General features: G+C 35.0%; 2 non-coding genes across 2 annotated transcripts; both read left to right on the top strand.

Annotated features, from left to right (window-relative positions):
* Positions 1 to 959: 959 nt before the first annotated feature.
* On the top strand, positions 960 to 1066 carry LOC113750920. Its single transcript, XR_003464690.1, has one exon. It is a non-coding gene; the product is annotated as a small nucleolar RNA R71 (small nucleolar RNA).
* A 9212-nt stretch (positions 1067 to 10278) lies between these two features.
* On the top strand, positions 10279 to 10385 carry LOC113750948. The gene has a single exon (XR_003464715.1). It is a non-coding gene; the product is annotated as a small nucleolar RNA R71 (small nucleolar RNA).
* Positions 10386 to 22897: the final 12512 nt, after the last annotated feature.

Below are 22897 nucleotides of genomic sequence, written 5' to 3'. Positions count from 1 at the left end.
GAAAAAGGAGATAAATTAGATTTAATAAGAATTGAAGGAGTAAGTGTTACCTTAGGATCTTCGTGAATGTGCCCTTCTTTTTCAATCTCCTTTTCTATCTCTTCTTCACTTTTACTTTTCGAATTCGCCAACTTAGGTCTCTCCACTTCTTTCCCATTTCTCAGTGTCATGGCGCTTATATTTTTGGAATTTGCCTCAGGTTGTGATGGTAATTTTTCAAAAATGTGAGAATCCAGGCGATTAATGACAGTTGTCATTTGGCTCATTTGAGTCTCCATATCTTTCATACCCGATCTAGTTTCCTGTCGGAACTGAGTATTACTTGTGACCAATGATCTAGTTTCCTTTTAGAGCTGAGTAGTACTCGTGGCCAGGCTCTGACAATATCCTCCAAAGAGCCTCTTGAATTGGCGGACGAAAGTTGAGGCTTTGGTTGCCATGGTTGCTGAAATCCTGGTGGACGATTTGAGAATGAATTCTATGGCCTATTCCCATAGTTGAAGTTGGGGTGGTCTCTCCAACTGGGGTTATACGTGTTGGAGTACGGGTCATACTGCCTACGGGGTGTGGACACGCCTCCTGCCATGTTTACATGTTCAGCTCCACATTCTTGCAAGATAGGACATGCATCTGTGGGATAGTCCATACTTGTACAAACTTCACAGACATTCGCTCGCTGCGCATTCTCCATGGCTAATTGCCGAACAAAAAATGTCAGCTCCAATAGTTGTTGCTGAATGGATGACGTCCCCACCTCGTTGACCCTTCGGGTAGGTAGTGGAGGAGGGTTACTCTCACAGAAGCCAAATTACTGAGAGTTTTCTGTCATTGCTTCAATAAACTCCCACGCTTCCCCCGGTGTCTTGTTTGCCAGTGCTCCTCCACTCGTAGCGTCAATGATAATTCTGTCAGTTGATTGGAGCCCTTCATAGAAGTATTGGATCAATAGTTATTCACTAATTTGATGTTGAGGGCATTTAGTGCACAACTTATTAAACCTTTCCCAATAATCATACAAGGACTCCCTGGGGTACTGCTTGATGCTCCATATCTCCTTTCTCAAACTCGCAGCCCGGGATGCAGGGAAGAATTTTTCTAGAAATTTCTTTTTCAACTGTGCCCATGTGGTAATACTACCTGCAGGTAGGTAGTATAACCAATCTTTCGCTGCATCCTTGAGGGAGAAAGGGAATGCTCTAAGTCTGATTTGCTTTTCAGTGACCCCAGAAGGTTTCATGTTAGAACATACCATTTCGAACTCCTAGACATGTTTGTGGGGTTCTTCACCAGAGAGACCATAAAACGAGGGTAAGAGGTGAATTAACCCCAATTTTAGTTCGAAAGAAGTGTTCTCAACTAGAGTTGAGAATGTAATGCACAAAAGTTGGTGGGTCAATCCTGGGACAGCCAGCTCCCTTAGTGTTCGATTGTTGGCCATGCTAAGTTCGTTTTCTACTAACTAGTTTATAGTAGATAATTGCCGTTCTTTTCGTCTTTTGGTCTCTTGCTTTTGCCTACGCGCTGCCTTCTCAACCTCAGAGTCGTATATCAGTTCACCTGTGCGAGAAGAACGGGGCATAAACTAGCAAAAATATCAAGAAGAAACTGAACTCAAAAAGAAATAAATAATTCAAATGTCAGTCCCCGACAACTGTGCCAAAAATTGACAGGTGCCGAACCTGTGCAACAATAATAATGAAACCTAACTACCACAAAAAACAATCAATAATCAATTCTAAATACTGGAGTAGGGACTCTAGATATGCAATGGGTTACTTGATTCACCGTATTCCCGAAGAGTTTGTTTAATCCGATATACCAGAATTAATTATCTAATTAAATTCAATAACTAGTAGACAGTGGCAAGCAGGGTCGTCTCCTTAAGGATTAAGGAGAAATTTATTTCTTTTCGAATCAAGATAAATGGGGGATTTTAGGATTAAATGCTAATGAACTAAATAAATTAAATGCGAAAAATAATTAATTGACAGAAATACTTGGGGAAACTCTAGCCAAGAGTATACTTCAGAAATGGTTCATGCAACTGATCATCGATGTAGATATAATTCCAACAATTATTAATAGATTGGTTATAATTGTCATACACGCGATAAATAACCAGTCTTTCCTTAATTTCTCGATAGTTAATGTACGACTGTTAACTATTTCTCTAACTCGGAAACAATCCTAAGTACGACCGTAAGATTTAATTTCTAGATTGCATTAAACACTCTACGAGGGTTTGTTTAAGTTAGATCGTATGTTTTCCTGACATAAATCCAATTACGCCAGTTGCTACCGGGATAGAGATAATTGAACAATTACGGATCCAACTACCCCTAACTAGCAAAATAGCTTACGTGAATAATTAAGTATTGTGCACTATTCAATCATACACAAAAACTATAAACAATTAAAAGTTGAAAACATATAAATACCAATAAATGGAGAAAGCAATTAAAATAAATTCTATCTCACAGTAATTGTCGAACCAAATCTTTAGTTGTCCCCTTGACTAGAATTGGAGAGTTAGCTCTTCATTAATGGAGAACAAACCATGCGTAAGGAATTTGGGAAAAGTTGTCAATTTTTGCCCTTTCAATTGCGGTCAACCAAGAAAAAAGAGAATAAGGAATTTTTGTTGCTTTTACTCGTCTCCAACCCAAGACATACGAGAGAGTCTGATTGCTCTCTTCAATTTTGTCAAACAAAAGTAAAAAGCAAGAGCCAATAGTCAACAATGGCGGCTTCCTTGTTGCTCTCCTCCTAATAGTTTTTCAAAGCCAAAACGAAAGTCAAAAACAAGTCTTATGAAAGTCCAATCCCACTTTCCGTTGGTAGCCACCCAAAATTGAAGGAATTGATTTCCTCCTAATCGGCCAGGCCCCACCAGAGAGGAAAAACGTATCCTTCCTCGTTTTTCTCCTCTAAAATTGGTATTCAAATACCAAACTCCTAAAAAATAGAGATCCTATTACAAATTACTTTCTTCAGCTCCGGGGTGGCCGCACCGATCTCCAATTTTGTAGCCAACCTCTTTACTCCCTTTTTTAAGTTCCCCACGTGCGACGAATCACGAAAATTCGGTTCTGAGGGTTGGAGTTAGGCGTGGGCACGTCTAACTATTAGGAAGTCCTCTAAAATTTGATTTTCAACACTTTTTTTAGCATCAGTTCCTGCAGTTAACACCAAACACCACATCTGAGTCGAATCCACCCAATTAGTGCAATATTTAGTCAAACAATTATGCAATATTACCCAAAATATCCCACTAAAATGCAACATATCAATAAAGTTTTAAAAAGGTGAGAAAAATTGATTTTTACCCAACTAACAGCTATTAAGACTTCCTAGTTGTCACCCAAAAAGGAGCTGAAAAGTTTGCATCAAGTTGTGAAAGTTGTGCCACTTGGAAATTTTTTCTGCTCAAGTATACGACGCAGTATTCGAAGCAAATTTCACTATCCGATGCCATATATTGCTGAACATCCCTTCTTCTAAAATTCTCTGATGAGTATTTGGCACAATATCTGGCTTGACTTCTTTTATCTGGCATCGTATATTCTCTCTGAAACCAGGTATCTGACGCCGTATATCTTCTTTTCTTGCCACAACCTATTTAACAAATAAATCTTTTCATTTTCACACAATTTTTCATATTTTGCCTACTACATCAACTAATTATCACCTAATCATCAAAATAGTCATTCTTATCATTATTTTAAACCCAATTCTTCCACAATCCATCCAAAATATGTGCAAAATTTTAGGCAAAATATATACTTGTCAACTCCTCCACACTTGAATCATTATTTTTCCTCAAGCAATTCACAAAATTTATCACGCAATGATTCAAGGGTTGAGTTCGCACATATGCCCCATCTAAAATCCTTTCTCGAGTCACCAAAAGCCAACTGTCATGCAATTGCTCAATAACAACTCTAGTACTCATGCTATTATATGGAATAAAGGTACTCATACTTCAAAGTGGACGAACTCAGTTCAAAGATTCTTTTTTAAATGATCACATGAATGTGTGACCTTTATAACTAATGCATGCTTCAACTCCTCTACTCTTTGTTCCTTAGTTTTGTGCAACAAAATTACAAAGGGAAATTCAATCATTCCTTCTTAACGCATTGGAATTGCCTTTTTACGTAAAAATCAACATTTATAGATGCGGGTTCCCGGTTATTCAGCACTTCCTTACTCAAGTATCTTTTGACGCGAGAGCTAACACTTGTAAGTGCTAACGCCCAGTTACTCAATACTCAAGTTATATTTATTTTGCTTTCCCTCTTTGTAACACTTCTTATTTTTCTTTCTTTTTTCTTTTTTTCTTCTTTTTTTTCAAAAGAAGTTACATCTAAACTAAGGAACTACAAGTAGAGAAGTGATGCCCATACTCATCATGTTAATTCCACAATTTCATGTAATCATTTAAAGACAAATCTTCTAACTCAAGTATGAACTTTTAACATGAACACCCTTGTTTTATATAATATACTTTCTTAGATATAATATTTACACAATTGCATAACATTTTACTTCCAGTTCTTCCGGTCATGAATTTTTTTTCAAGAATATGTGCTAAATCAACCAACAAGGGAGTCATTTCCTAGTTTATAAACATAACCATCCCAAAAAAAAAATTCAGCAGTATTTCCCTTATACATGCACAAAAACACTCTACCAACAATTCAAAATATATATTTTATGCATATACAAACCAATCAAAAGTCCAATTACTTCACTCTACCCATCACAACTCACATAACGCACACAAAATTATCCCTCCCTCACTTAAAGTTCACATTGTCCACAATGTGAGGGAAGAAAAATAATAAAGAGAGATAAGGGAAGCAATACACCCCTTGCTTTGGCCGTAGAGTGAGTTGGATGAGTTTGAATCATACTTCCTAGTTTAAACACAATACAAACAAAGAAACACTGAAAGGAAATGAGTAAATTAGTTGGCACAAAAAAAGCATCAAAAGAAACTAGTAGAAAAACAACACAATACAAACAGAGGAACTAATTGAAAGCAAGTAAATATATTCATCATTACAACATCAACAGACATCACAAGCAAAAATGGTCAACATTGGTGGTGCTCGGTGAAATGCTGGATTGTGATTGCTGTGGAACTGAAATATTGAATTTCTCTTCATCCTATTCTATTACAAATTCCAACAGAACCACATGAATCTTATTCCAGAACACAATATTAGAAATTGTCAATCACAATATCACCACCTTCAATCAAATTACATGAAACCCATGAGAAATTCAGTCACTTCCCTTAACTATCCTACAGAGCCCAATAAAAATTTATCAAAAATTTGCAATATATAGGCAAAATTCATCTCACATGAAGTCATTATCACCAATAATATGCATAATACAACAAAAAGGAATCATCAAGCATCAATCTCATGAACCATCGCATGAACATAACATTTCAACTTCGCAACTTCATGAAATATTCTCTATTTAGCATAGGCGAAAATCAAAATTGAAGAATTTGTGAGATAATCATACCTAGAACAAGTGAGTGGATGATTTGTGATGCAAATTATGTGAAAACCCCTAAAAATTAACCACAAAATCTGTCCCAATTGTCGCGAATTCAAAACTGCAACTGCTACGATTCTTGAATGAATCCTCTGATTAAACCATGTTTGTGTGAGTTTGGATCTGTTGGTCTAGGTTAAAAATGCTTGGAATAGGGTTTGGAGGGAAAGGATTGAAGTTGGAATGGTTAAAATTGAAGAATCAAAAAGTGGGAATGGAATGGAGGTGTGGCTAGTGCGAAGAAGAGGAGAGAAGAATGAGATTTTGTTCGTGAAACTTTGTTATATCTAGTGCCCAAACAATATATGGCGTCGTATACTAAAATTCGCACCAAATATTGGAAACAGATACTTCAGTGAATGTACTCAATTTGATCCATGATAAGTATATATTTTAAGTATTTTTAGTGTGTTTTATTAGTTAGTTTTAGTATGTTTAACTACTTTTTTAGCAAATTAGCTAAGTTTCTAGTAAAAATATGCATTTTATGGTTTAAGTGGTAAAAAGTGCATTTCTATGGATTTTAATGGTGAAAACTTCATGTTTTTGTAGGTTTAATGATTCAATCATCAAATGGCATGAATTGAGAAGAGAATTAGATGATTGATAATGGTTTGAAGCGATAAAAAGACAATATGAAGTGCAAAAGAGGAAGTGCAATCAAGAATAAAAGGAAGCAAGTTTCGCAGCTTTGACACCTTATGGTATTCCGACTATAACTTGAGCTACAATGATCGGATTGAGGTGATTCTTGAACCATTTTGAAGTTAAGAGATAGATCTGCATGTGGTATGAAGACATTGAAGTCCAATTCAGTCATTTTCATTGTCAAAATGTCAAAATACAGAAGCGCAACTGTGTTGTCGAAAGCTGAAACAGAGTTCTGACCAGTCGAAGGTATTTTGGTCATTTCTCAGTCGACAGATCTCCAAATGGGATGATTCTTGAGGCATTGAAAACTAACGCAAAGCGCTACAACTTTCATGTTTTGCACAAGAGTTAGTTCGGCCTGCATCATTAAGAAAATATCAGTTGAAGTGGTGCTAAATTCACATAAGTGAAAACGCGACCCTTGAATACGTGGCTTGAAGCCGCATATTCCTCAATTTTGGCTGCAACTTGCTCTGCAACTTGTGTTTTGTTTACACAAGTTTTTTGACCCATTTTCCTGCAAGAATATCAATGGAAACAGCCCAAAACAGGTACAAAAGAAGCTTTACAACTCAAATCTAGCTTGTTTGTGGGCTCAAGATGAATCTTAACATGATTTAACACTTTGTCTTTTGCATGGAATTCCTCTATAAATAGTAGCTTTTGGAGGACATTTGAAAACTTTGGAAGGCTAGAGAACTCACCAAAAATATAGTCTTCACTAGAATTTCTTTAGTTCATTAGTTAGAATAGTATAATATAGGTAGTGCAGTTTATCCATCTTGTATTTGTAGCTAGATTTGGATGAAGATTGAGGAACAAAGATAGAGAGGTTGATCTCATGTGACAAGGGTGATATTTCTTCTACTACTTTCTCTCTTGTATTTGATTTTATGTTTAGTTATAATACAAGTATGGCTTTGTGTTTTTATCATATTTAGTTAAAGTTTATGCCTAAAGTTATGGATGAACTTTCTATATCTTGTTAGTGATGTTTACTTGGTTATTTGATTATATTATTTTGAGCAAGTTATTTATCATTTATGCTTTTCTAATCATGATTAACTGGCCATTTGTTGTGATTATCTAAAAGTGTTAAGTTTGCAATGAGAATTGGAGTTTAACACTAGTTCAATGAAGTGATAAACCTAGGGAGTTCACTCACGAGAGTAAATGTGCACCTATATGGCTTAAGTGACTTGTTTCATGTAATTTCATAGAAAAAATGAGTTTGTAGTTAATTTCAGAACCACGAGAGTATGTATGATTTAGCTACAAGTATAATTGATTTACTGCGAGAATAGGTTTTACATACATTAGGAAATTACGCCATAACTAGTCAAGATAATAGCATTCACTTGACCAGTAATCTTATTAGGGAGAGCAGTAAGAAATTCCATACCTCTAGGAGCTTTTGAGTGTTAATTTTATTACTTTTACTTCATGTTTATAGTCTAACTAATAAAGGAGTTCGAAAATCACCGGTAATTGAAAATCTTCTCTGTGGGATCGACCCTTAATACTCTATACTCATTCACGATCTGTATACTTGCAGAAAAAATCAAGTGTGGAGTATCTAGGATGTTATAAATGTAAATTTTGATTGTGGATAAACTAATTGTTATATGTATACCTCGCGTTCGTCAATCCACTATCTAAGACGGGTATATGGGACGATAACAACTATACGAGGTTGTGCGTTGAAATTTTTAAAAATTCTGAGAAATTGAAAAGTACAGAATCTAACCCCGTTTAGCAATGAAGTGCATCAGATATAAGCCCACCAGTTATTGCCCTGAGAATGTCTATATATTACACCACACCTATGTTGCATTAGCACTATGCTCTTTACTTTCAAAACATTATTTTCAAAAAGATCTCCCACAAAAATTAACACCACAACTCTTCTTTCCCATATATGAAACATGAAATAACTCATGAAACTGAATGGAACTTTCCTGTCTCCTTAACACATGCTACCATCTTTTGCTTTGATTCTTTGATTTGCAACCTACAAACACAAACAAAACTTTTATTAATAACTAAACTGCCATAAAATCTAAACTTCATTGGGCTGCATCCCAACCAGCGCTTTGTTTAAAGTCGTTAAACTTGACTTAATGATTAAACTTCTCAAGTAAAAGAAAGAGGATTAAATCCTTTCCAAGGGTTAAAGTTTCCAAACCATCTCTCCTTGTGATGAGCAGGCCATTGTTCTCCTTTATCTAACAATATCAAAGGCCTAGGATGATTGTTAGTTTGATCAAAATAATACTCATCAACATTGTATGGTTGGGAATTCGTACCCTTTTCAATTTCACTCAATGTTTCACCTTTGACTTTATCAAATGGAGGAAAGTTCTCAACTTCTTTTATAAAATTGTCATGCCTTGAGCCCTTCATGGCTTGATCATGCTTCTCATGATGACAAGGAGTACTTCCTTCTTCTTTTTGTTCCATTTCATGAGTGACCGTAGTCACCTGTGAATCCTCTAAACTGGAGTTAGTCGAGAGAATGCACTTTCCATTGGACAGATTAAAAATCACAGTTTCGCCATTCACTCCAAATAAAAGCTTACCTTCTTGTACATCAATTATTATACTGGCAGTGACAAGAAATGGCCTACCTAATAGTATAGGTATGTTTGCATCTTCCTCTATATTTAGGACAACAAAATCTATAGGTATAACAAAATTTTTAATTTTCATAAGCACATTTTCTAGTACACCTATGGGATATTTGATTGTCCCATCCATGAACTGCAATGTAATATTGGTAGTTTTTAATTCGGTTGACCCCAAGTTTCTAACAATAGATAAAGGGATCAAAGATACACTTGCACCTAAATCATATAAAATATTTGAGAAATCAATATTATCAATAGTGCTTGTTTTGAATGACTGTACTACATTCCTCCATTAATGCAATTACCTCATTATCCACAAGTTTCCTTTTCTTGGACATAAGATCCTTTAAAAATCAAGCATAGAAAGGAATCTGTATAATAGCATCAAGAAGAGGAATATTAATATGTAGTTGCTTGAAAATCTTTAAAAATTTATCAAACTCCCTTTCTTGCTTCTCTTGCTTAAACCTGTGAGGAAAGGGACTGAAAACATTAGTATTAATGCTAGGAGAAACTTTAGAAATAGGTAAATTCACATCAATAACTATATGATCTTTCTCCTTGTTAATTTCTCTTTTTTCACTCTTTCCATCTTCCTTATTCTCACAAGACGGACCAAGGTCAGGATCTTCTAATTGCTTGCCACTTTTAAGCTTATTGTATTAACTCGCTTTCTCGAATTTGTTTCAATTTTGCTAGGTAGTTCCCTTGAATTCCTAGGATTCAAAGAGCTAGCAATTTGATCAATTTGGACCTCAACATTTCTATACATTGTAGTAAGCTGGTCCAAACTTCCTTCAATCGTCTCAAATCTCTCGAAAGTTGCACTCGCTAACCTATCAATTTTGTCATTTGTAGTATTAGCTAGCTTCTCTATCGCAAGCTCCAAAGCAGACTTAGTCTCCATATTCATAGGTCTTGGTTGAAAATTCGGTGGATTTTGTGGTTTTGGTTGGTTGGCTTGGTCCCTCCATCCAAAATTTGGATGATTTCTCCATCCCAAATTGTATGTGTTCAAGTAAAGATTATTTTGTGAAAGCCAATTATAATTGCTAACCAATTGTACCTGTTCATTCGTACAACTAAAATCATCATAATTTCCTCCACTCATAGTACAACAAGCCTTATTAGCATTTGAATTCGAATTAGAACCAACATTCGGCACATGTGCATTTAACATCTTTACCACATTATCTATCTTGGCATTTAATAATTAAGGCTATCAAGTTCAAACATACCTACTGCCTTTCTAGTATTACCTCTTTTGTTAACCCATTAATAATTGTTCGCAGCCATTTCTTCAATCAATTCATGAGTTTGGACGGCTGATTTGCCCATCAATACTCCTCCAGTTACAGCATCCACTTGAGTCTTTGTAGTGAAATTCAATCCATTGTAGAATGTCTGCACAATGAACCAATCTGAAAAACCATGATGTGGACATCTTCGTTGTAACTCCCTAAATCGCTCTCATACCTCATACAAAGATTCTCCCTCTTGTTGACAAAAGTTAGTTATATCCATTCTTAATTTAGCAGTTTTTGTCGATGAAAAATATTTGTTTAAGAATGAGCGAGACAAATCTTCCCAACTTGTGAAAGTGTTAGGTGAATGTGAATTCAACCAAATTTTAGCTTTATCCCTCAATGAAAATGGAAACAACCTTAATCGAATTGCATCTTCACTAACACCATTCAACTTAATGGTATCACAAATTTCAATAAAAGTGTCTAAATGAGAGTTAGGGTCCTCGGTGATATTACGTCTGAATTGAGATTGTTGCACCATTTGTATTAATGCAGGTTTAATTTCAAAATTATTAGCATTTACCGTGGGTCATGTGATGCTTGTTTGTAGACCATTGCCTCCAGGTAATGCAAAATCTCTCAATGCTCTCTTATGAGTTTCTTCTGCTATTTGTTCTATTCGGGGAAGTTCAATATAAAGTGTCCCTCCTTGTTAATCTTCTGTGTCTCCTTGTAGTGCACACCTTGTTCTAACGACACAATTGTCCACAAGACTCGGTGCATACACTACCAACGATCAAAAAGAAAAATCAAGATAATATTTACCCAATATAGATGCAATAACTTCAATAAAAGTAATTTTTTACACCAAAAGTTATATACAAATCACACTACAATCAAAGTTTAGATTAATAAAGACCATTTGGTTCTAATATTGTCATTCTCCCCGGTAACGACGCCAAAAACTTGACGAGACTCCTCTGGCACTCTAGTTTTATTCAATAACTCTGTCGTTAATTGCAAGTATACAAGTCGCTTTGTAATACAAGTTATGGTCAATCCCTCGAGGAGCATCCAGAATTACTAGAATTTAATCCTACTCTATTATCTAGACAAACAACAACAATGAGAGATAAAATCTACTCTAGATGCTAATGTGTAATAGCTACAAGTTAATGCATGAACTCAACCAAAATACAAGCTTTGGGATATGGAATCAACCAAATATCCTTTTCTATAGCTCAAATGGGTGATAAATGTTACACTACTTGTCTTGCTAAGGGTTCATTTACATACGGAAGTCGAAACTCGCTTTCACAATTAATCGAGTGTTACCTATGTGACGACTGGAAAATTCGCTTGTATTTTCTTAAAATTCTCTCTTATTTTGATTAACTTACTTTATAACATCTTTACTACTCATTTACTCCCTCAATAGTTGTAATGAATAAGAGATTTAAGAGTTTTACCCTTAGTTTTATAGTTCGGGTAAACTAGGATTTTTACGTCTTTCGGTAGTGTGATTACTCGGTATGGAGTGTGTACTAAATTTGGTGGTTAAGAGTGAGTTTTAGATAAAAAAAAAAAGTGTGTGATTAGAAGTAATAATAATAAGTGAAAACCCTAGTACGTGCGAGTTAAGGAAAAACGGTGTGAACCGACTTGTACCGTTCACTACCGATTGAATACACCACTTGAACACTACTTTATTACCTTAATATCCTTACTTTTATTTCAGCTAATTAACCCTAAAATATCTCTTAAACCAGCCTCAATCTTTGACCAAAGAAAAGAGGAAAAAAAGAAAAAAATTGAGAGTTAATCCTATGGCAACACTTGATGGCCATCTACCTAACTTTGACCAACCAATTTCCTTTATTTTTATCAACAAATTCACTTCATTTCTGTACATTCTGGCCGAGCTTCAAGAGAGAGAAACACAAGAGAGAAACTAGCAACTTTCACCTTGAATCCATCCTTGTTTGAGTGCAAGCAACCGAACTCAACCGATTAACCTTTCCTTTTGTGCTTGGAAGACTTGGGGTGCTGAAAATTTGGGAAGAAAGTGGTGTGTTTCTCACTTACAAGGGACTTTTGGAAGGTATCACGGCTGCCTTTCCTTTTTCTCTTCCTTAATCTTGTTTAAGTTTCGATAGAATCTTATATTCTTGGCTTGAGATGATTAATTTGTTAGTTTGGCATGATATGTTGGATTGTTGAGCTAGGGTTTGAGATTTTCAGTGTGTTTATTGTTGTTTGCATAGTATATGATGTGGGGGAGCTTGGATAGGGACTTGGGTAGTGAATCAAGACATGAATGTCATTAGTAAGCATTGAATCATTAAATTTCCAGCTTTAGAGAGGAACCTGTCCTGTTTCTGACCTGTTTAATTCGTCCATGTTAGAGGCCGAATTAGGCCTAGGTCAAAACATAAAAGTTGTAGGGAATGGAGTTATATAGTTTTCGGTAAAATTTTAGCTCAATCTGAACACTGTATTATGTGAAATGACAAAATTACCCCTGACAGCCAAAATGCACTGTTTCGTGGACAGTTTTCTATTTTCTCTGAGATTGCACATTTTGACCTTGAAATGAATGAATTGGCTGTCAATGTCTTCATAAGACTTGTATTTTTCTGTCTTAGCTTTGAAATGGTATAAAGTGTACCCCAAACCGATAGGCGTAGCTTCAGTTGTGACCGATACGCCAAGAGATGTCAAACCTGCTATTTTGTTGTTTGTCCTTAAACTTGGTTTCCGGTCGCATTACTAGTATTGTTTTGTAATTGAATGACATTGAGCCTAATTGAAAGGCTATTGTGGTAACATTGCTTGTGTGTGACTTTGGGGCTAAATTGAGGAAAATAATGAAGTCATAAATTGCTGGAAAATAGCTAAATACAAAAGGCATGCCGCCCAAATTTTCACTCAAGAACTAGGCGTGTGTACTTGTGATTCGAGCGAAGAGTTGAGGTTGAATTGAACTTGAATTGTCTAGGTTATTCGAGTCCTCTTTCGTAGAGGTATATAAGCTAGAATTCGGCCGAAACTTGTACCCTTGAAAAAATGAAAGTAACGACTAATAGAAATACGTTTTCCTCGTCTCTTCGACTCAAATGGGGATTTCAAAGTTTAATCGCTTCAAAGTTTCAAAGTTTTAAGAGCGAGCATGAGTTTTCTAGAACATGATAAGTAATACGAATATTCCTCAAATTAGTTTCAATTACTTGATTTTCGTTAAACGAAACATTTAAGTGTCGAACCTTAGTTGATTTCCAAAACTCTTAAACGATTTTTTATCGTAGATTTGGACTCCCAGCAAGGAGTAATACCTGAACATGATCCGTAGAAGCACTACATCTTTGGTGAGTGCTTCCAAATACTTGATTGAACTTGATATTTGTTTTCCATACTTGACCAATGTGATTAAATGATATATGATTGGTTTAATCGGGTAAGAGTGTACTTTATCGCATTTGCCCTAATGTGATATATTCTTATTCATTGATTGCAATTGAATCGATATACATGCATATGATTCGTACCTTGTCTGGAATTCTAGAAATCCTGTGGCTAGTTACTCGAGTCGAGCCGGCAAGGGTTTGGTCGATTGAGCAACGAACTTGGGGTCTCTTGTTTTGTCAAGTGGAGTGATACCTTCTCGACTAATCGGTATACTCGAGTATTACCACCAGTGTTTATTGAGAATTTTGGGCCCAATAGGGGGTTTGGATGGTGGTCAGAGATTGTAGCTAAGTGGTGTTCTACTGAACTGATTACTTTACTTGAAAGTTGACGGAGTGTCAACTACTACTTGATCAAGTTCTGGTAAAGCAATGGGAACATGGCTCTTGAGAGTCACCTATATCCTTATACTTTGATTGTTATTCGTAGTGTTATTGTTTTTTTTAGAAAAGAATTTTACACTCGCTCATTTTGAGATTTGCTACTTGAAGTGTTATTGCTCGTTTTCTTGACTTGTTATGCTTGTCATTTTCCTATTCTGATACTTTCACTTTTAAATAATGGTCAACTTGCTATTTGGAACCTCACTGGGCTTTTAGATCATTCCATGCCATTTGTTTTCCTTACAGGGGGTACGAGCGAGGCGTGAGACTTATACAGACTAGCGTAGTCTAGTTTATTTTTTGAATTTTGTAATTGTACTCGCACTAATTGCTCAATTAGGGTTGAATATATTTAGAACTCCAATCTTTTGATATATTTGGGGTTGTATGGATGTTTGAAACAGAAATGAATGTAATTGTACTTGCCAAACTTGGTAACTGTTATTTCCTTTATTCTTGAGGTTATACCCTATTTTAGTTGAAGTGAGTGAGTGAGTCCTGGCGAGAGTTGGGTAGACGGTACGCTAAACCCTGGGGTACGCCCTAGGGGGAGGTGGGGTCATCACAACCGATACATGCATTTCTCTACTTTTGTGGTGAAATAACAAATACGGTGTCATTAAACTCAAGAATATACTAAGCCCACCTATTATCAACACTAGTTTCATGCGCTAAAATCCTAAGCTCCATCTAAGCCGGTTCCATCATCATCTACCAACTTTCATTGATAAACAACAACTAAAATAATTTGTAAATGATGATAAAGCATTCACAAATGTTCAAGCAAGTTTAAATGGATTAGCAAGTACAAAAGGCAACATGCATCTACTTATTCAAACCAAGATCAAGAAACACTAGACATTATCCACTCCTAGAACAAATATATTAGCTAGACATGAAGAATAAATACATAAAGCTTACATCTTTGATGAATCCCAACATATATCCAACAAAATAAAGAGAAAGGAGAAGAAAATACTTATCCAGTTGAAGGAACAAGGATTTCCAAGTTCCAAATTCTCCTTTGTCTTCAAAATGCCAAGATTACATCAAGAGTTCATCAAAAGTTTTGCTACAAGTCCTATTCTATTCTAGTGAGAGAAAGTGCAAGTTTTAGTCTAAGAAAGTTACTCCTATCTTCTATTCTCCTCTTCTTGATATCTCAACAAAAGTGTCTTTTATCTTTTTCAAGAAGTTTCTTTCCCCTCAAAAGTCTTCATCCACACTTTCTTGACATAAATTAGATATTGTAAAATGACATAAAGTTCCAAAAAGGTGAGAAAAATTGACGTTTTAGACTCAACTAGCAGCTATCAAGACATCCTAGTTGTTATCCGAAAAGGAGCTGAAAAGTTTGCATCAAGTTGTGCAAGTTGCACCACTTGAAATTTTTTTCCGCTCAAGTATACAACGCAGTATTCGAAGCAAATTTCACTATCCGTATACTGCTAAACATCCCTTCTTCTAAAATTCTTTGATGAGTATCTAGTACAGTATCTGGCTTGACCCCTTCTATTTGGCATCGCATATTTTCTCTGAAACCAGGTATCCGATGTAGTATATCTTGTCTTCCTATCACAACCAATTTAACAAATAAATCTTTCCATTTTCACACAATTTTTCATACTTTTTCTACTACATCAACTAGTTATTGCCTAATCATCAAAATAGTCATTCTCATCATCATTTTAAGCCCAATTCCACCACAATCCATCCAAAATATGTACAAAACATTAAGCAAAATATATACCAATGTTGTCTTCTTTTTGTCTGACAATTTCAGGGAGTTTTTATTCTAATGGGATAAAGAAAAGAAGAAGTAAAATATGCTTGATCAACACCAATGTTGTCTTCTTCTTTTCTGACAACTTCAAGGAGTTTTTGTTCTAATGGGATAAAGAAAATAAGAAGTAAAATAGTTTTCCCTCTTGATTGATCAGATAAATGATGATAATCCTTGTAACTATCCAACAACTTCCTCTCCATTTACTAACCCATTAATAAGTATGTTGCGTAGTTGAAAGTTTTTTTTAATGGATCACTATCTTATTTGTCCCTTAATATCTCATTACCCCAAATAACTTCCCTTGTATTTAGTATTTATCTTTACACTTTTACTGTTATGAAATTAATACCAATTAATGATTAGGAAAAATTAGTGGGTATTTTAGCAATATAGCGCTATATCCATAAAAATGCATTATGAATAACTAATACTATTGACTTCAACTAGGAGTACTTATTTCAAGACTTCAGAAATTAGGTTTTCATGAATGATGAGCCTGCATGCTGTAGGTGGGTGGCACATTCAAATAGTATAGGAAGTTGCCCAGTCGTAGGGTTACTGCGATGTACAAGTAGTAGCTACCAACCTGTTCTATATTGTGCATATCTTTCTCATCAGTACATGACATTGGAAACAATTAATGGAAAAAGGCAAACTAATCATTGTCACTTTACAGTTCAGCAAACGAATGGCAGTCTGAACACCAAGTTCACTAACTCCGGCGTAACACTGTAGCAGCAAACCAAACATCTCAAGATAATATAACAATCACATAATAATATTACAAACATATAGTACACAATTATGATGCTCTTAATATACAAATTCTCATGTAGAGGGCAACAAAGTGGTTCTAACTAGATTGCATGTAACTGATAAGTGTGTATTTTATATGTTTTAAGTGTGTTTTATTATTTAGTTTTGGTGTGTTTTAATTATTTTTATAGTTAATTAATTAGATTTCTATTGAAAATATGCATTTTATGGTTTAAATGTTAAAAATTGTATTGCTATGGATTTTAATAGTGAAAACTTCATGTTTTGTAAGTTTAATGATTCAATCAATAATTGGAGTGAATTGAGAGGATAATTGGATGATTGTTGATAATTTAAAGTGATTTAAAGAAGACATGAAGTGCAAACATGATCAAGGAATGAAATGCAAGTTAAGACAGATTTGATACCTTTTGGTATATCAGCTATATCTTGAGCTACACACATAGAATTGAGGTGATCCTTGATTCATTTTGAAGCTAACACATAGCTCTACATTTCTTATAGAGACATCGAAATCCAGTTCATGAGTTTTTCTTTTCAAAAAGTTGAAATACAGTCAGTCATATTTGTTGTCAAAAGCTGAAATGGAGTTTTGATCAGTCAAGGGTATTTTAGTTATTTCTCAATCTACAGCTCCAAATTAAATGATTCTTGATGCATTGAAAAGTTAACTCAAAGAGTTACAACTTTTATTTCAGGCTTTTATCATCAAGAAAATATCAGTTGAAGTGGTGCTAAAGTCACAGAAGTGAAAACGTGAGCTTTGAATATGTGGCACTAGGTTGCGTATTCAAAGCCTGCATATTCTCCCATGTTTTCTGCAACTTGTTTATTAACTTACCCTGCTTTCACAAAACTTTTATAACTCAATTCTGGTGACAAGTGTCGAACTTGTACAACAATAAATACCTACTCAAGAAAAAAATATAATTTTTGTATATAACGGTGAGCATGGTCGAATTCACAGCGACTGGAGATAATTCGTTTCTTCTAGAATTCAGAGAATGGGGGACTTTTATAAAAATAACTAATTAACTAAATAAAAGCAATTCACGAAAATAAATATGAATTAATCAACAATACATACGACTTTAGTCAAAGGTACAACTTTTTAGACATGGTTCATTCAACTAACCATCGATGCAGAGATAATTCAATTACTTATTAATAGATTGGTTATAGCCATCAACAAGATCTAATAGCCAACTTTTTCTTACTTTAACCCTAGGTACGACTGTAGGATTTTATTTCTCAATTGCATTAAATATTAGAAAAACCTAATCCTAACCAACAAACACGCTAGGAAGGTTTGTTTAAATTAGATCATACGTTTTCCTAACATGGGACCAATCACGCTAGTCACCACTGATATTAATCGATTAAACAATTACAGATTCAATCAATTAATCTAGCAATAGATTATTAGGTTAATTCAAATATCGGGTCCTTGACATTCAAATAACAAAACAATCATAAGAAATTAAACTAGAAAATGTACAAATATCAATGAATAAAAGAAATAAATAAAATTAATTCGATCTCACAGATGTTTGGAACCGCACCTTCAAGTTGACCATTGACTAGAAAAGAAAACTAGTTACTCTCCATTGAGAGTAACCCATGCAATTCCATTGAAAGAAATTGCATAAACGTTCAACAAAAGAAGAAAAACAAAGAAAAGAAAAGACGAAGAGAAAAGCCAACAGGCCGTTTCTCCTCTAACACGAGACTCGTAGTTTTTTTCTTGCCCAGTTGTTTTGCTTCTCGGAGTATTAATCAAGCGAACCAGCCGCTACCTCAATTTCCATCTTTTCCTACTTTTTAGCTTTCCAAATAAAATAAAACTTCCTAATTTCCCTAAGAAGAAGATATTCCCTAATAATCTAAATTGTCTCCTAATACAATTTGGAAACATACCCCTTAGGACTGACTTGAATTGGAAAACTGCCACGCACGAATCCCGTGTCTTCAGATTTAATAGCGATTCTTGGAAAATCACCTCTTTTTATTACTTTTTACTCTACCTCCCAACAATTAACACCAAATACCAAATATGAATAAAATCAATCCAATAATGCAATATTTGGCAAATATCAAGGGAAAAATAATTATAAATTTAGCAACAAATTGTAACATATCATCTAGCTAATAATTTTGGTTGTATGTACTCAAGAAGAGTGTAGAGATTTCACGAAACAACCTTTGGAGATTTCAAAAGCCAAATTTGCCAGCACTAAACAACTCATTTGTGGATTAAATTCCTCTATAAATAGGGACTTTAGAGAGCTAGTTTGATAACTTTGGAAGGCTAGAGACATTATCAAAATGTAGTATCCACTAGTTTTTCTTAGTTTATTAATTTAGTTCATTAGAGTAGTATAATAAGTATAGTTTTTCTTTTTATACTTGTAGCTAAACTTGGATGAAGATTAAGGAGCAAGATGGAGAGTTTGATCTCATGTGACAAAAGTGATATCTTTTCTATTACTTTCTTTTTTGTATTTGAGTTCATGTTTAATTATAATATAAGTTTGGATCTTTGGAAGGCGAGAAATAGAGCAATTTTTGAGGGAGTTCAGGTGCAGGGCCGAGATGTCTGCCAAGCGATCTTCAAGGATGTAAAAGCAGCATTCAAGATTGAGTTTCAACAGCTGTTGGATGCTCGCACGTTTCCGGAGATGTATGACACCATCGCCATGGCTGGCCCCCAGAGGTATGGTTTTCTCATTGTAAGATGGAAGCCTAGTTCAGCTGACTGATTGACGTTGAACACGGATGGATGCTCCAAAGGCAATTCGGGACTAAGCGGTGGTGGCGGAGTGCTTTGAAACTCCAACGGTGATTTCGTGGTGGGGTTCTCAGTTTTCCTAGGCAACCAGACTAGCTTACGGGCAGAGGCTTTAGCGTTGTTGGCAGGCCTCCGATTGTGCAAAGAAAGGGGGTGGTCTCACCCTTTATTCAGTCGGATTCTGCGACTTTAGTGGGCATCCTTCAGCGACGGTTCCAGTGTCCTTAGCATGTTCGAATGGAGGTTGAAGAGATATGGCAACTGGTGGCGGGAGAGCACTGTTTCTCACATTGCCTTCGAGAGACGAACAAAGTGGCGGACGCCTTGGCCAACGTGGGAGTCACACAGGCCCACGAATCGCTTCGAACCTATGACAGCCTTCCAACAACTCCTATGTTGGCGAGATGGGAAATTCGACTTGACAAATAGAGAATTCCTGCTATTAGGAGAGTGAAGAGGACATAAGAGGGCAAAATTTGTCATGTGCCTAGAAGATTGTGTTGCTTTTTCCTGTTCCTGGTTTTATTATGAATAAAAGTTGCAACTTTATCTAAAAAAAAAAATAAGTTTGGATCTTGTTTTCAGTTTTAATATGTTTTGCTAAAATTTATGTTTAAAGTTATGGATGAATTTTTGTATATCTTGTTTGTGATATTTATTTAGTTATTTAATAATATTATTTTTAGCAAGTTATTTATCACTTTTGTTTTTCTAATCATGATTAATCCGCCATTAATTGTGATAATGTTAAGGTATTAAGTTTGCAATAAAAATTGGGATTTAATACTAGTTCAAGAAAGTGATAAATTTAGGGAATTCAATCACGAAAATAAAGGTGCACCAATGTGACTTTAGTGACTTGTTTCATGTAATTTTATAGAAGAAATGAGTTTGTAACTAATTTCATAACCACGAGAGTAGGTATGATTTAGTTAGAAGTATAGTTAATTCACTACGAGAGTAGGTTTCATATACATGACAGGTGTCGAGCCTGTGCAATAATAAAAACCTAACTACCACCAAAATTGGTCAACAATCAATTCCAAGTACTGAAGTAGGGACTCTGGATGTGCAATGGGTTACATGATTCACCCTGGCTCCGAAAAGTTTACTTAATCCGATATACCAGAATTAATCAACTGACAAAATTTACTAACTAGTAGACAGTGGCAAGCAGGATTGTCTCATCAGGGACTAGGAAAAAGTTCGTTTCTTTTTAAGTCAAGACAAACAAAGGGTTTGAGAATTAAATGCTAATGAATTGTTAACTAAATAAACTAGCTGCAAAAAATAATTAATTGAGAGAAATAATTGGAAAAACTCTAGTCAAGGTTACACTTGAGAGATGGTTCATGCAACTGATCATTTATTCAAATATAATCTCAACATTCACTAATAAGCAGGTTTTTAACTGCCGATACGATCTGATAGTCAGTCTCTCCTTACTGTTTCGATAGTCAAGGTACGACCATTGACTATTTTCCTAATTTAGGAATAACCCTAAGTACGACCGTAGGATTTAATTCCTCAATTGCATTAGAAACTAGAGAAACCCTACTCTAATCAATAAACACGGTACAAGAATTTATTTAAATTAGATTGTACGACTCCCTAACATAAACCCAATTATGCCAGCTGCTACCGGGACGAGAGCAATAGAACAATTACAAATGCAACTACTCCTAATTAGCTAATAAACTACGTGAATAATTAAATATTGCGCAACTATTCAATCATACACAATAGCTATAACCACTAAAAATAGAAAACATACAAATACCAATATATGAAGGAAGCAATTAAAATAATTTAGATCTCACAGTTATTATTGAACCAAATCTTCAGTTGTCCCCTTAGATAGAAATAAGAAGTTAGTTCTCCATTGATGGAGAACAAACCATGCAGAAAAGCTATTCGAAGCTTACAATTGTTGTCTCCCAAAATCGGTCAAGAAAAAGAAAAAATAAAAACAAAAGCAATTGTCCTCTTGTTTCTCCAAAAGTCGGCCAAAGGAACAAAAAAGTCAAGACCAAGTACAATGCTCTGTTTGCCTCCCGTGAAAGAAGAAGAAAGATGTCCCCTCAATCCCTATTTTCTAGGAATAAATTAACTAATCTCAAGGAATGGTTTCCTATTACAAGTCAACTTCTTCAGCCTCTTCTTTTTCTTGAGGATGACGTGGACTACCCAAAAGGTAAGAAATCTCCATCAGTAGTCAATTGTTTTGGAATTTGATTTGAACTAGGAAATTGCCTAAACTTTTTCCCAATCTTCTGGCCCATGTGCAAATCACTAGAAATTCCTAATTTTAAGCACTTTCCATTCCAATCCCTGAAATTAACACCAAATGCCAATTTTGAGTAAAATCAATCAAGTAAAGCGATCTTTGGTATAAATAAAAAGGAAAAATATAGGCAAATATACTATCTAAATACACTCTATCAACTCCCCCACGCCTAAGTTATGCTTGTCCTCAAGCATAATCAACTCAGAAGTGAAATCAAGATACCAATCAATTCATAGCAGTTCATACCAATAAAGGCATCCCACATTCCCCAACAACTTCATCAAATTCAGAATATACCAAACTGATAATCCTCACATGTAATATGCACTCATTCACTCCAAAGTGTATAGGGTATACGACTACTCTCAAATCGAAACAATGAGATGACATTACCATAAGTTTGCTCATATATCATATCTCCACCACTTAACTACGAATTAAATACATAAATCAAAGGGACTTCACAAGGTTGTAATGGAGCTCGGGTAAAGAGGTAGGATAAAAAGGAATTTAAAAATGTAAAAATGTCAAAGAAAATATCTAAAAATTCATTGCACAGGTTCTTATAAATTTGCACAAAGCATAGCAACAACCTAACAAGTAAAAGTAATTGTCGGCACTTGTCACAGCATAAGAATTATGCACGAAAGCACATTGCAACATACTTTGTTTTCAGAATTTTTCTCTTTTTTTTTTCTTTTTCTCATCTCTCTTTTTTTTTCAATACCGACACCTTAGAAATCAACTTCACTTGTCATACTTGCATTTCTAATTTAATGCCTCTCAAATAATATCCCGAATTTTCATGCAATGAAATCAAAGCATTTCTTTAACACAAGATTCAAAGAGAAGATCTAAAAAGAAGTTTTTTCGGCTAACAATTGGGGCTATCAAACAAAGAAATTTGTTAAAGGCTCAGATTAGCTTACTAAAGGACAATGAAATAGGGCTAATTTGTTTTACAAAAGTCAAAACTGGTTAATCCTAAATGCTCTCGTCATTTTAATGCATCAAATTCAATTAAATGTGGCCTTGACATGTATAACCAAGCAAGTTCTAGAATGACAAACCATGTGCAATAACCACTCAACAAACGAAAAAAAATAAGCCCAAAAATCTCACTAGTGATCAAAATTATGTCAAGTTCAGCATATTCATCAATTAATTCCATCATCGAGAAAAATAGAAAATCCCATGGTGTGAACTCACTATTCGTACTCGTATCTCAATTGCATTCATCATTGTTTAAAACAAAGAAGTAATGAGGAAAAGAAAATGCAAAACAATCACTTAAAAGCATAGTTAACTCTCC

The sequence above is a fragment of the Coffea eugenioides genome, chromosome 10 (genome assembly GCF_003713205.1).
Source record: "Coffea eugenioides isolate CCC68of chromosome 10, Ceug_1.0, whole genome shotgun sequence".
NCBI classification, from domain to species: Eukaryota; Viridiplantae; Streptophyta; class Magnoliopsida; order Gentianales; family Rubiaceae; genus Coffea; species Coffea eugenioides.
The sequence above is the reverse complement of the archived record's forward strand: the minus strand, read 5'-3'. Positions and strand labels throughout refer to the sequence as shown.